Source organism: Branchiostoma belcheri, unplaced genomic scaffold (assembly GCF_001625305.1).
Source record: "Branchiostoma belcheri isolate BF01 breed outbred unplaced genomic scaffold, Haploidv18h27 scaffold110, whole genome shotgun sequence".
Lineage (NCBI taxonomy): Eukaryota > Metazoa > Chordata > Leptocardii > Amphioxiformes > Branchiostomatidae > Branchiostoma > Branchiostoma belcheri.
This window is the reverse complement of record NW_017802492.1, coordinates 869,076-885,448: the sequence shown is the minus strand read 5'-3', so window position 1 is coordinate 885,448 and position 16,373 is coordinate 869,076.

Sequence of the window (16,373 nt, the reverse complement as noted above, 5' to 3'; positions counted from 1 at the left end):
ACGTTCTGCGGTTCCCAGAGGATGTCATCCATATAATCAAATCAACATGGCCTTAGGACTAAACAAAAATATACAAGACCGAATGAAATCCTCATAAACACTTCTTATCGAATTCAAGGACAAACAGTACATGTCCATGCATAAGGCATAGACTAGTGATAAAGCTTTTCAAATACAAATCTCTAGACTATACTATAGTCTAGAAAGTTTTATCACTATACTGCAATGCCCTTTAGTTTTCAGTACATAAGGCCACACCAATTTAATTTGTTGGTTCTCGGATTCGCCTCTTCGTTTTTTTCTGATTTGCAAAAAAAAAAAAATTGATTCTGGTCCTTAATCAACTGAAAAATGCTCATGTTTTGCCCCCCAACAATTGAGGAAAGTCCTTTTCTTCCTAGTTGTTACAGTTTTCCCATCTATCATTGCAGTGGTTTGATTAAAAGTTCAAAATTCAATGTTTAAATTTTAACCCAGCCTTTTGTGTTGACTTCATGGCTCATTTTGTAGCATTTAAGCCTATAATAGGATGCCTAGACCTGTTTTTATTTTTATTTTTTTCGCCCTGTCGCTTCATATTTTTTCTGAAAAAATCCGAGAACCAACAAATTAAATTGGTGTGGCCTAAGGACAAGAAATGCGACTTATGGCGCGTCATGACTCGGCCAAGTGCTCACTTAAATATGACGCAGTAACGTTGTACGACTTCTATCTGTTGCTGTCACATAAAAGACTAGAAATATTTGCAGGACGTACGCCAGACGAAACATTTGTGATACAGGCAAGTCATTACAACCTGTAGTTTAGTCATACGCACTGACAGATCGTACTTTGTGGGGCATTTGTCACAACGTATGGACACCTTCCCTTATCTATTCCCTTCTTCGTGCGTTTGGTAGCTCTTGGAACAGAGACGGGGGGCGACACAGGTTATCTGGCACGTATGACCCGCTACTATGGCCACGTGTCTCTGACGTGACGTTCCAAGAGTAGACAGGTCCATTCCGTGAACAAGGTTGACGGAGTCAGCCGAAAAGTTGTGGTAAATACCCAATTCATTCCATGGAAGGAAAGTTTAGTCTATATGTCATAATGACTTGTACCAACACAGATGAACTTTCATGCTTTCAAGTTTGACCATTGATGTGCTCATCAGTCATTCTCATCAGGGAAAGTGGGGCAACAACTTTCCCTTCAACTTACCACAAAGCTGGTTTTGTGTGTGGAACACAAGTGGAACAACAACAACATAAATCAATACCGTTATCTAAAGGTGCGGCCACAACAGGTGACCACACCTGCGGCAGGTGTGCGTGACGTCATCACGGTAAGTGCAGTAAGTGTGTCCAACAGCGGTTGTTAGTAGTTGTTAGCAGTCGTGCGTGAAATACTCCAACTAAACGTTCCTGACATGAATCACATCTGGTAGTGTTTTGCTTTTTCATTCCAACATTTTCATAACTAGACATGCTGACGGCACACTCAAGTTCCTCTCCAAGGGGAGTCGGCCTCGGAGAGGAACATACTGTTCCTGTTGCCGTCTCCCCTCAGAATTTTAACTTCTGTGAAGTAGAATTCTGTGAAGTGGAATAAATAAATAAGTTTTTCACCTTATTTTATGAGATCACCAACACACAGGACAAATACAAATACAGGACAGGACAATACTCCTTTTCACTAGTCGTGTAAAGTTCCAGGGCACAAGATCGGTGACATGTCAGGATTCGAACCCGCGACCTCTTGGTTCCGAATCGAGCACTCTGCCTTTACGCCACACGACCAGGGTGTTTTGTGAAGACACTTTGAAAGTAGTCTCCACTAACACGGGTTCAAAAAAAGAGAGTAAAATTTAGCCAATGGGGGAGAATAATTGACAAGGAATTTTTAGCCAGTGTAGAGTTCATTTGCGAGCGCAAAGGGGGAAATTAACCCTCTCGCGAACTGACTATCTTGGCAAACTATTCCCAGTTCTAACCGAATTCTAGGATCCGTACCCCCGTAGGAAGGGCTGGTGGAGGCTACTTTGAATTCATAGTAAAGAACTCTATTTAACTGGCACGTGGCTGGCAAACTTCAAGGTAATTATTTCAGTGACCTGGCAAAAGAATGTATCTTCGCACCCACTCCACTTGTGTGCAAGAGGTTGCATTGAAAGCCCTCTTCACAAAAGCACTGGGAGTGCAAACGCTCTCAAAAGAGAATCTCCAAATTCCATCTTGAGATGTTCTGTATTGAGACGATTCTAAAACCAACAGGCGAGCAAGTCTGTTGAAGGGGCGCGTGGAAGGGTGGTAATTAGGCCACAGCAAGTAAACTTTATGGATGACATCCTCCGCACACTCGACTCCAAATCTAATGCGAGCGGGAGAAAAAAAGAAAGCGGGCAACAAAAAGATGGTTCCTACATTCTCAAATTTTGCCATCATAAGGCCAACATCCATTTGTCACTGAAAGTTTTAATCGTTGTACAAACGGTTTGGATTCATTGAACATCATATCATAAAAGGAAAGAAATACATCACTGCATTGGAGCTTATCTTGTCTCGTCTCTTCATATTTATCTGCCATCCACGTTCCGGCATGGCAACAGACACATCTGCCCATTTTCGGTATGTTGTCCGCTACCCGTCAGAGGGCAACAAAACTTCTTGTTTTTTTCTCCAAAGTCAGGCGAAAATTAATGCGCGCGCTGATGTCATCCATAAAAATTACTTGCTGCGGCCTCATCTCAGCGACTGGGCAGAAATGTACCTTTGTACCCACTCAGGTTCCCACAAGAGTAGGCAAAACGATGCCTTCAGAAAACACTTGTATATCGGAAGTTCCCGCCCCTGGCACATGTACAGCGGAGAAACAGGTGGATAGTACGCGTGCTAGCTCTCTCTCGCCACTTCAGCACACTGAAGTGAGATGTTTAATGTACGTAAGTTGTCGACTGCACTCGTACACCAATTTTACAAGAAGTATACCAAGGCCACTTCTATATCGTTTAGCAAATTCTCTCCCCTGGCACATGTACAGCGCAGAAACAGGTGGATAGTACGCGTGCTAGCTCTCCTAACACTTCAGCACACTGTAGTGAGATGTTTAATGTACGTAAGTTGTCGACTGCACCCGTAGCCAATTTATACAAGAAGTATACCAAGGCCACTTCTATATCGGAAGTTTGGCAAATTCTCGCCCCTGGCACATGTACAGCACAGAAACAGGTGGATAGTACGCGTGCTAGCTCTCTCGCCACTTCAGCCTCTCGCCACTTCAGCATACTGAAGTGAGCTGTTTAATGTACGTAAGTTGTTGACTGCACACGTACCAATTTTACAAGAAGTATACCAAGGCCACTTCTATATCGGAAGTTTGGCAAATTCTCGCCCCTGGCACATACACAGCACAGAAACAGGTGGATAGTACGCGTGCTAGCTCTCCTATCACTTCAGCACACTGAATTGAGATGTTTAATGTACGTAAGTTGTCGATTGGACCCGTAGCCAATTTTACAAGAAGTATACCAAGGCCACTTCTATATCGGAAGTTTGGCAAATTCTCGCCCCTGGCAAATGTACAGCACAGAAACAGGTGGATAGTACGCGTGCTAGCTCTCCTATCACTTCAGCACACTGAAGTGAGCTGTTTAATGTACGTAAGTTGTCGATCGCACCCGTAGCCAATTTTACAAGAAGTATACCAAGGCCACTTCTATATCGTTTAGCAAATTCTCTCCCCTGGCATGGCACATGTACAGCGCAGAAACAGGTGGATAGTACACGTGCTAGCTCTCTTCCACCACTTCAGCATACTGAAGTGAGCTGTTTAATGTACGTAAGTTGTTGATTGTATCCCCGTACCAATTTTACAAGAAGTATACCAAGGCCACTTCTATATCGGAAGTTGGGCGATTTTTCTAGCCCCTGGCACATGTACAGCGGAGAAACAGGTGGATAGTACGCGTGCTAGCTCTCTCTCGCCACTTCAGCACACTGTAGTGAGATATTTAATGTACGTAAGTTGTCGATTGCACCCGTAACCCAATTTTACAAGAAGTATACCAAGGCCACTTCTATATCGGAAGTTGGGCAAATTCTCGCCCCTGGCACATGTACAGCGGAGAAACAGGTGGATAGTACGCGTGCCAGCTCTCTCTCTCTCGTCACTTCAGCACACTGAAGTGAGCTGTTTAATGTACGTAAGTTGTCGACTGCACCAGTACCAATTTTACAAGAAGTATACCAATGCCACTTCTATATCTATATCGGAAGTTGAGCAAAGTCTTGCCCCTGGCACATAGAGCACAGAAACAGGTGGATAGTACGCGTGCTAGCTCTCTCTCGCCACTTCAGCATACTGAAGTGAGCTGTTTAATGTACGTAAGTTGTCGATCGCACCCGTAACCCAATTTTACAAGAAGTATACCAAGGCCACTTCTATATCGGAAGTTTGGCAAATTCTCGCCCCTGGCACATGTACAGCACAGAAACAGGTGGATAGTAAGCGTTCTAGCTCCCTCCCACCACTTCAGCATACTGAAGTGAAATGTACGTAAATTGTCGATTGCACAAATTTTACAAGAAGTATACCAAGGCCACTTCTATATCGGAAGTTTGGCAAATTCTAGCCTGGCACAAATACATCGGAGAAACAGGTGGATAGTACGCGTGCTAGCTCTCTCGCCACTTCAGCACATTGTAGTGAGCTGTTTAATGTACGTAAGTTGACGACTAGACTGTACTCGTACCAATTTTACAAGAAGTATACCAAGGCCACTTCTATATCGGAAGTTTGGCAAATTCTCTCCCCTGGCACATGTACAGCGGAGAAACAGGTGGATAGTACGCGTGCCAGCTCTCTCTCTCTCGCCACTTCAGCACACTGAAGTGAGCTGTTTAATGTACGTAAGTTGTCTATTGCACTCGTACACCAATTTTACAAGAACTTGAAGTATATTATCAAGGCCTATTTGTTTTTCAGCGCCCGCTAAAGTGTTTATGTCGAGGTGAGCGAGGTTTACTGCATATAAGCAGCCATTTAACGACGAGTCATAAATACCAAGACTGAAAACAACTTCTGTATATTCTCTTCCAATCAAAATGAAAAACGACAAGTATTAAAGAATAACAGGCTAGAGTAAATGTGTGTGCCTTCGTGTTTTACGACCAATTAGATGCGTGATGTTGCCAACCGAACGAATCGTGTGTTTTGATATGCTTTGTCGCAAAAGTGTCACGGATATTAAACCCTGTAGGTACAGATATTCCCTGCGTTTGGGGAAAAGAGATTCATTGCCATGCAGGGAGGTAAAGCGATACACACGTTTCTCTGTCAGCGCACAATTGGAGATATAATTGCAACGTGTCAAGACCGAACGTAAAGTTTTAGCGGCTCGGCTTGCAAAGAGCCTCTGGCATTATTATACCGTGCGAAATGACGATGTCACGTTGTAATGTATTTTCCCCATTCAGGCGAAGTGCTATCAAATTAAAGCAGCGTCAATCACTGACAAGCTAGCAAGGCGAAACCGTGCACATTTGACAGGCAATGTTTCCATTTCCAATCCCAAAGTAACCAGGAATGCAAGAAGAATACTAGAACAGTAACATTTGCAAAGCAAATGCATAATGTTTTTAACCTTCGCATATTGTCTGCTCTGATAATTCTTACTCAAACACATTCATATATGGTGACAGGAGTCTAAATCCCTCCTGCTATAAAATTGTAACATTATGTAACCAAACACTGGTTACCATGGGGATAGACTGTCTGGTTCAGGTCATTGATCTTATTTGTGTGGAGAAGAAGAAGAGGAAACAGAGCAAAAATAGTAGTCTAAATCCCTCCTGCTATAAAATTGCAACATGATGTAATACAACATTAGTTACCATGGTGACAGACGATTGATTCAGGTCATTTACCTTATTTGTTTGGAGAAGAAGAAGAGGAAACGTAGCAAAAACAATATGTTTTTCTTCGGTAAACACAATAAAATTGCACTGTTTTTGGATTTCCTATTTTTTTACTACTAGTATGCACTGATATTATATCGCAGCCATTCAATGAGAAATCCCCGCACTTGCCAAAATGTACTTAAGCCAAATAAGAATGATTAGATAATAAATATTGCTATTACGAACTCACGTGGAAAAAAATGACAAAGGATTCAATCATGTGTGTGTTGTAGGCGTGTCTGAAGGATGGGGATGATACCACTTCAATCTATCTATTGAGGCTAGCTATCATGGCAAATTTTTTTATGTTTTCGGAAAACATATTGTTTTCGCTACGTTTCTTCTTCTTCTTCTCCAAACAAATAAGGTCAATGACCTGGACCAGACGTCTGTCACCATGGCAACTAGTGTTGGGTTACATCATGTTGCAATTTTATAGCAGGAGGGATTTAGACTCCAGTTTTTGCTCTGTTTCCTCTTCTTCTTCTCCAAACAAATAAGGTCAATGACCTGGACCAGACGTCTGTTACCATACCATGGCAACTAGTGTTGGGTTACATCATGTTGCAATTTTATAGCAGGAGGGATTTAGACTCCTGCCACCATATATGAGTAGGTTCAAGGACACGTAGAATAAGCTTTGCGGCCACCCCAGGTGTGCGTGCGTACATTGATTGATGCATCGTGGCCAAATGTAGCCATCTTCACACTGCTACAAATTGTGGCGGTGGTGAAACCTTTTATTGTTATGGGTTCAGCCATGCGTTCAGGCACGTCACATGATGGGGGCCGCCCTGTTCAATTACGGATAATGGATAACGGGATTGACGCTATACCCCCCTCCCTCCTGTAGAAATGTTCATATATATAGGCCACAGCAAGTAATTCTTATGGATCACATCAGCGCGCATTAATTTTCGGCTGATTTTGAAAGAAAAAGAAAAGAAATTTTGTTGCCCTCTGACAGTGGTCAACATGCCGAAAAGTGGGTAAAGATGTCTGTTGCCATGCCGGAAGGTGGATGGCACATAAATATGAAGAGAGGAGACCAAACAAGGCTCTGATTTATTTTGTCTTTCACTTTGATGCAGTGAAGCATTTTATTCCTTTTACATGTGATGTTCACTGAATCAAAACCATTTGTACAATGATTGAAAACTTTTATTTTGAGATTTGTGACAAATGGATGTTGTAATAGTTGGCTGTAAATACTTATATAAGTATACAATTATAGGTATAATTTCTTGTTTAGCAAGTTTATGATGTCAAAATTTGAAAATGTAGGAATCTTGTTTTCTTGGCCCGCCTTGTTTTTTCCGTCCTATCGCATTAGATTTGGAGTCTGCGGAGGATGTCATCCATAAAATGTACTTGCTGTGGCCTTATTCATGTCCATGAGTTCTTTTTGACCCGCCTTGTTTTTTTTTCCGCCCTATCGCATTATATTTGGAGTCTGCGGAGGATGTCTTCCATAAAATGTACTTGCTGTGGCCTAAGTTGGTTTTATAAGGCGTCGTTTCGCTTGGGTTGGCGTTCTGCTATATCCCGCCGCGTCGCGTGATCTATATAATCAATTTATGGCGCGGCTTCAATGTGTTTTAAGTTGTGTGCTGAGAATAAATCATAAACGGTACACAATGTATTCCGTGTCCCTGTAGACATGATAGACTCGGCTATTGTTAGAACAATAATAGTTGTACAGAGTTATCAAAATGCGATAAAAGGCATTCGAGACAGACAGCTTTCTGGTGAATTAATGGGATAACAGGGTCCTATCTTCCATTAATTGACCATATAGAGATTTTCGGAACCTCCTTCTGGTAAATTAAAGGAATAGAAGGGGTGATAACATTATTGTTAGAATGAACAGAGTTATCAAAATGCGATAAAACCCATTCGCGACAGACAGCTTTCTGAATCTCTCTCTGGTGAATTAATGGGATAACAGGGTCCTATCTTCCATTAATTGACCATATAGAGATTTTCGGAATCTCTCTCTGGTAACTTAAAGGGATAGAAGGGGTGATAACATTATTGTTAGAATGTACAGAGTTATCAAAATGCGATAAAACCCATACGCGACAGACAGCTTTCTGAATCTCTCTCTCTGGTGAATTAATGGGAAAGCAGGGATGTTATCCCATTAATTGACCAGATTTTCGGAATCTCCCTCTGGTAAATTAAAGGAAATGAAGGGGTGATAACATTATTGTTAGAATGTACAGAGTTATCAAAATGCGATAAAACCCATTCGCGACAGACAGCTTTCTGAATCTCTCTCTGGTGAATTAATGGGATAGCAGGGGTGTTATCCCATTAATTGACCAGATTTTCGGAATCTCTTTTTGGTAAATGAAAGGATAGAAGGGGTGCTATACCATTGATTCATCGTAAAAAGACAAGGTCAACAAATAACATTACAGTTATCCCATAATGTCGATTAGAACGTTAACGTTTTTTAGAGTTCTGAATCTCTCTCTGGAATAGCAGGGTCCTATCTCCCATTAATTGACCATATAGAGATTTTCGGAATCTCTTTCTGCATCTGGTAAATTAAAGGGATAGAAGGGGTGCTATCCCATTCATTCATCATAAAAGACAAGGTGAAAAAATGGTATAAATATACAGTTATCCCCCATAATATCGATTAGCACGTTTTTTTTACCGTCAAATACTTTTCAGTACTAAACAAGAATTCCACGATCTCATACCTTCGCCAAATTAAGCCTTCCGGTTGACGAATTATACAATTTTAATCATTGATTTCACAAATAAGAGTCTAATTTGCATGGATTATATCAGTTGATCATATTCTCCACCCAATGACAGCCTTATATCTTAACAAAAAAGGCTATTCTAGCACTTCCTCATAAATTATGCAAATGAGGTCACAGTATGAAATTCCCAGCAATTACAACTATGAAATTATAACAATTTCCCATTATCTCCCAAATCTCGACAGGTTGCCTCCGGTAAGGGAAGGATTTTCGGGAGAAATAACACCCTAATAGTCCCTCCTTCACCATTTTCAAAAATCATACTAAAGTAGCTTTCATAAATAACCCCACACATTCCTAATTTTTGTTTATGTTTAATTGTTTACTACTTTCATTACTACTTTTCATTATTGTAGATAGTATTGTATGGTATGGTATTTTATTGTTTTGTTTCATTTACCCGTTACCTATAAGTTATTTCTTATTTATCCGATTTATTTGAATTGTTAACCACGTTATGAAGGGAGGCCTCCTCATAAGCATTTTATGCTTCCAGCCTCCCTGCACTGTTACATTTCATTTATATTTTCTTGTATTTGTATTGTTACATTTTGTTTTAAAGCTTAAGTGCGAAATAAGCTGAAAAAAACAGGAGCCAGACGAATGGTGGTGAACATTAACATGTATGAAGGCCCATAGGAGAGGTCAGATATACCCTCATCCCTATTTGAAAACAAACCAACCGTGGATGACTGGTGACTTATATTTTGCAGCAGTGGGGCCTCCGTATAGCGCTATTTAAACATATTTCATCCATGCCGTTACGAAATAGTTTCCTAAGACCACACCAATTTAATTTATTGGTTCTCAGATTCGCCTCTTCATTTTTTTATGATTTGCAAAAAAAAAAAAGATTCTGGTTCTGAATCAACTAAAAAATGCTCATAATTTGCCCCAAACAGTTGAGGAAAGTCCTTTTCTTCCTGTATATTAAAGTTTTTTTGTCAAAATTCATTGTTTTTAAACAATGAATTTTGACAAAAAAACTTTAAAAATATCAACTCAGCCCTTTCGGTTGACTCCATGACTCCTATCGTAGCATTTGGGGCTATAATAGGATGCCTCGACCTGTTTTTATTTTTTTATTATATTTTTCGCCTTGTCGCTACATATTTTTCCTGAAAAAAATCCGAGAACCAACAAATTAAATTGGTGTGGCCTTACAAGCTTTTATTGAAATCCAGGTAATCGCGATTGCGTGATGTTTAATATGACGCGTTATATTCACGACACAGGGGCCCCGTGATTCACTGTCTTTGTTGTGACGTTCGTGAGAAGATATTTAAACACAGTGATGTGCCCGTCACTTCGGATTAGCGCATCCACATCAGAATCACCCTTCACGTGAGAGCCTAATAATAAACAACGCTCTACATTCCGTGACTGAGTCTTCTCGGAGCTTAAGGCCAAACTAATTCACTTTGTTGTTTCTCGGATTTTTTTCAGAAAAAATATGAAGCGACAGGGCGAAGAAAAAAACAGGCCAAGGCACCCTATGGTAGCCGGAAATGTTACAATATGAGCCATAAAGTGAACATACCAGGTTGGTTTATAATTAAACAATGGATTTTGAACTTTTAATGAAACAAAATTGCATTGTTACATTGAAAAACTTCAACAACGAGGAAGCAAAGTACTTTCTTCAACCGTTGGGGCCAAAATATGAGCATTTTGCAGTTGATTTAGAACAAATTGTTTTTTTTTTGCAACTCACAAAAAAATGGACGGGGCGAATCCGAAAAACAACAAATAAAATTGGTGTGGCCGAAAGGCATCCAATGCGATTTCAGGGCAGCAAAACTGGAAATATTCTGAATAAGGCAATCTTTGTGATATTGACACATACTGCTTCACATTAGCACATTTCAATCAGCATTTCATGCTTTGGGCATTTAAAATTGCAAAAATAAGCTCCAAGATGAGTCCTTAATTTTCTGGGTGGTACCCTAAAAATCAGCCAAGGGCCCTTCCAGTAACCATTTTCCGTCAGAATTTGGCTCCACAAGGGTCAATATATATTGGGATAGTGTGGTTTCAACTCAGTATGTAGATGAGTGACTAAAATATTGGCTTTTAAAAAAATCGGGTTTCCAAGCCCTAGAAACTGCACTGGGTACCTTTAAGCTCCAGAAACGTATTTCAGAAAAGCTAGGTTCATACCGAAAGCTGGAGGGGCGTCAACAAAGACACAAATTTCTTGTGGGAGCGAGTCTTGTTGAAAAGAACAAGACCTCCTTTCACCGAGACGCCGTAAATAAGGCCGACTGGCGCCTAGCGTCGTAGGAAAATTTATCATTTTTGGAATATCTACCAGGATCTATCAGGATATTAAATCATTGTGGATCAAGGATAAATTTTGATGATGTGTGTCAGCTATAGCCTGGGTACCATCCGGATTTTGCTCCGCTACGGGGACCATCCGGATTTTGCTGCGCTACGGGTACCATCCGGATTTTGCTCCGCTACGCTAGAGATTTTTTCTCCGCATGGTACCCAGGCTATGATTTTTTCTAGCGTAGCGGAGCAAAATCCGGATGGTATCCAGGCTATGATTTTTCCAGCGTAGGGGAGCAAAAATCCGGATGGTACTCAGGCTATGAATTTTCTAGTGTAGCGGAGCAAAATCCGGATGGTACCCAGGCTATGATTTTTCTAGCGTAGGGGAGCAAAAATCCGGATGGTACTCAGGCTATGAATTTTCTAGCGTAGCGGAGCAAAATCCGGACGGTATCCAGGCTATGATTTTTCTAGCGTAGGGGAGCAAAAATCCGGATGGTACCCAGGCTATGATTTTTCTAGCGTAGCGGAGCAAAATCCGGACGGTATCCAGGCTATGATTATTCTAGCGTATCGGAGCAAAATCCGGAAGGTACCCAGGCTATGATTTTTCTAGCGTATCGGAGCAAAATCCGGATGGTACCCAGGCTATGATTATTCTAGCGTATCGGAGCAAAATCCGGATGGTACCCAGGCTATGATTATTCTAGCGTATCGGAGCAAAATCCGGATGGTACCCGGGCTATGATTTTTCTAGCGTAGCGGAGCAAAATCCGGATGGTACCCAGGCTATGATTATTCCAGCGTAGCGGAGTAAAATCCGGTTGGTACCCAGGCTATGATTTTTCTAGCGTAGCGGAGCAAAATCCGGAGGGTACTCAGGCTATGTCAGCTGGAATCGACAGTAATACCTTCCATTCCACTCCGCTATCCCCTTTAAAAACTTGGCCAAACATACAAATCTTTTGTCTAAGCACATAGAATAAAAGACTTAGGAAAACGTTACCCGGAACGCCTGGCTAGGGGTTATGGGAGCAAAGGAAGTTTAGCGTGGGAAATCCTATTCAACGTGTACAGGGTCAGTGGACATGGCAAAGCGCTGTTGTTTAGTAAACCATGTACTTTACATTTCCCTTTAGCATGTTTTACATAGTAGAATGTTGCTACGTCGGTACGTCGCTGAGTTTTCATTCCAGGACCCTCAGGGATCGAAATTAACGATGGCTACTAAAAATTTGGTCGGGACAACTATAAAGACACTTTGGGACATTTTTGGGACAATAGAAAAATAATCAACAGCAGAATGTCAGCCCTTCATTTCTTTACCCAAGGTAGAACATCCTTGGTTTTTAAAAGGCACACATCCTGGCTTTTGGCTCCGGAAAAGTCCCCTAAAATTTCCTGTCTACGCTGCAATAATTATTGTGACCCTGGGAGTCAGAACGTAAGCAAAATAAAGTTGACGTCATACAATACTTGGTTGGGAAAGTTCATCCTCACTTCGGGACAGTTGAAATTTATTTGAGGGGCAGTGCTGGGACAATAAATAGGAAGACAATATAATTTCGAGGTGTAGAAATGTGTACATATTACTTCATGGCGAAAGAGTTTGAAAATATGCTGACAGGGGGAATGGAATTGTTTTGCAGGCTAGGAAGAAATATAAAGCACCAGGCTCGAGGGGCAATCTATCATGCTACGCTCCATGTAAAGTCTAGACAGAGCATGTTTACTTGGCGACATCAGAATTTATTGCGCAAACCTTCAAACAACGGCCTCAAGTGGAATCCTGACGTTGACTTGCCAGAGGGGTAAAATGTGAGAGACAGTGGATCATAACATAAGGCCACATCCATTTCATTTGTTGGTTCTCGGATTTTTTTAGAAAAAATATGAAACGACAGGGCGAAAAAAAACACAGACCAAGGCATCCTATGATAGCCCCAAATGGCATGATAGGAGCCATGAAGTCAACATACCAGGCTAGTTTGTACTTCAAATCACTGCATTGATAGATGGACAAACTGTAACAACTCTAAAGAGAAGGGACCTCCTTTAACTGTTGGGACCAAAATATGAGCATTTGAAATGTTTTTTTTTTGCAAATCAGAAAAAAATGACGCTGGCGAATCCGTGAACCAACAAATTAAATTGGTATGGTCTTATTAGGATAAATATCCTTACGAATTTGGTCATACATTTACATGTTCGTACATCTACTATTAACTGCCCCAAGAAGAAGTTGAACCTGTAAATAGTAGATCACATTAGTATGCATAGTTTAAGTGTTATCGCTGCGCTCACTCAGTGGCTTTATTCGGTGATTATAGCAACTGACAAGGCTTTATCACACCATATTCACCTCAAGACGGGTCATTAATCCTATATCGCTGTATTCTTTTCCCCTGTTTATTCATGACCTGTACTTAGCCTCTAAGAGCATAAATAAAGGTCTTTCAGTCATATATTTGCATTATCACACGCAAATACACATGGATTTATCAAACGCATTGGTGCATGTCGTCGCATTCGGTTCAAGGTTTTCGCAGCTGTTTTCTTCGCGAATGAGTCAATAGTTGTGGGTAAATATTATGATTGCATGGGGATGAAATAATGCAAAGAAGGTGGACAAACATATGTTGGTGCGCATTTTGGAAGATGAAAACACCTAAGAGGATCGATAAATCCTGTGTAAGCATACGCTGCTACAGCCTTGTTCTCAGTTAAAAGTAGGTAGTGCCATGTTTTATGTGTTTACGTTTGAACCACCCCTTCTTCAAGTGACGTGTATTGGAGGCAGTTGATCCAGTAAGGGGTTGGAAAAAAAAGTTGTGTTTCCTGTTTCCCGACCGACCCTACAAAGAAAAAACTGCCGACCCTACTAGTATCCTTTTTTGTGTGTGAAACCCTGCAAGGGACATAGTTTTTTTTTAGCTGATCGACCTTTTCTAGCTCCATGATCTGACACCTGAGTGATGAAACGTTGTACAATCGGTTTTCCAACATTGACATTGAAAATATAAGTGTCGTCATGCAAGCTTTACTTTGTTAACCCGTATACAAGTATAAGTTGGATCACTAGAGATTGCCAAAGTCTAAAAAAGAAATTAATAAAAAAAAGAATATTTTTTTCAGGACTTAAACAGGAAACAACATTTTTCCTAGAAAAAAAAAGAAAGAAAAAAAAGAAGGTAATACCTACCGACCCTATTTTTTTTTCAGGACTGAAACAGGAAACACAACATTTTTTTCCTAGGCCTAAAAGAGTGAGTTGTGACCGTTGTTAAGTTACTGAGTCATGCTGAGTGTAAAGAAAAGTGTCCCGTACATGTAACAACGGTTCCCCCCACCCGTTATAATAAGTCTGCATGACAAACTCCACCTGTAACAATACAAGTGTCACTGCGCGATCAACCGATTCGAACTGGGACCAAAAAGGGGTCATACAAGCCACTGTATGCAAATCATAATGCACTTTAATTCGTCATTCATGGAACCCAAATCACTTCTAAGTACCTTCCATTTCAACCCATAAACTGGGGATATAAAATCAGTGACGAGGGCGAAAAATTCTCACACGCTATCTATACAATGTTATGGAGAAACAATAGAAGAGGTATACAGAGTGCGGCTTCTCCTTTGAGAGAGTATTGACCAACTGGGAGGGGCCTACCTTTGCCCACTTAGCAAACAGGTGTTACATGGCTGGTTGGACAGGGCAAAGTCCGACCTTATAATACCTCACTTACTGTACAACACCAAATCATTTCTCTAGCTTCGCTCTCAGTAACATAACACTAACAACTTGTTTTAAACGCTCTAAACGACTGTCTAGAAAGAAACATACTAGTAGGAAAGTTTCATAGAATGTATTGAATTTATCACAACTTATTAATCTATATCAAACATTGTAAATAAGACAAAGGAAAAGTGGTGACAGTTACAGTATGGTGATGTACTATATAGCTGACAGAGCCTATGTTGGGACGTCTGCCATTTTTTTTAAACAGCTACACAGCGAAATTGCTTCATCTCTGTATGTGAGCCAATATTTTATCGAACGTTACAGTACAGGCCTGGCTTCCAATTCCACAGGGTTAGAAAAATATATAATTGTGAATCTCTCAAAAATATTGGTACCTCTACGAGCACTTTTCTAGCATCACCATTACTTTCTTTTTGTCCCAAACCTACGTTTTTATTTTCTCTCTCAACGTTTCAAGTCGGACCGTTCTCTCTCTCTCAAACAAGTTATATCGCGTTGCCAGTACTGTAGCATTCCTGAGGGAGCAGAGCCTATCAATAAGTCTTATATTCGACACACAGCATTTCATCAGATAGTGGGACATGTTTGCTTATCGGGCTTGGCGGATGTGAGCAGAAAACGTGACCCATGTAACCTAACAGGCTAGCCTCTACCAGGCACCGCGGATCGCTGGAAAAAATAGTAGAAATTGGCCGAAATAACGGGATAGTATGCCAGAGAAGATCCCGGGACATAGAACCGCGAATTGGATCTTCTATGGCCCGGGATCTTCTCCCTTTATTTCGGCCAATTTCTACTATTTTTCCAGCGATCCGCGGTGCCTGGTAGAGGCTACGTACAAGCTACAACGGGGAACAAGTTACGTAAGTAACTATTATAACTGGTACACGTACTGGTACCTACACACATCTTCATATCACCCGGTTATTTCACTTATTATACAAACGTATTCGGTTAGCCGATGGTACACACCCGCAAGACCACGAAAAAAACTTGAACTCTAGCCTAGAAATAAGAGATATAAGTAAAGACCATATAACCGCTACGAGTAAAGTAAATAGAACTCTGCTACACATAAATTTAGTCTAGTATTACATTATTTTCTGAGAAGGCTACCAACATATTATTGATCATTATTATCATATCAGGTTGGTCCGACTGTATGACTATATATCTGCCCCCACGCTTCCCTTATTAATTATCAAAATCCCACGATTCAGATTACAAATGACGATTAGCAATCACGGGAAACCTGAAGTTTTATAACAGTCCATATCTCCGATATCCCTCTTTTGAAATCACGAGCTAAGAATTATTTACAATCTCCCAAAGCCCCAAAGATTGTCCTTTCTGTGTTTCATTGAATGAAAATTATCGTACTCTATATGATACAAGTTTTGTTTTTCATCTACCATATATATAGATACATATGTATATAGACTATGTATATCACAATGTGCAGGCACGAATGCTATTCATGGGATGAGGACAAAGCTTTAACGTATTAATCATCTGAAGGCCTATCGAGATGGGGATCAATATGCTGGCTATTAGCGCAAATAAATGGGATTGAAAAGCTCCAGGCGAAAACGTTAATCGAGGGAGGGGATGTCA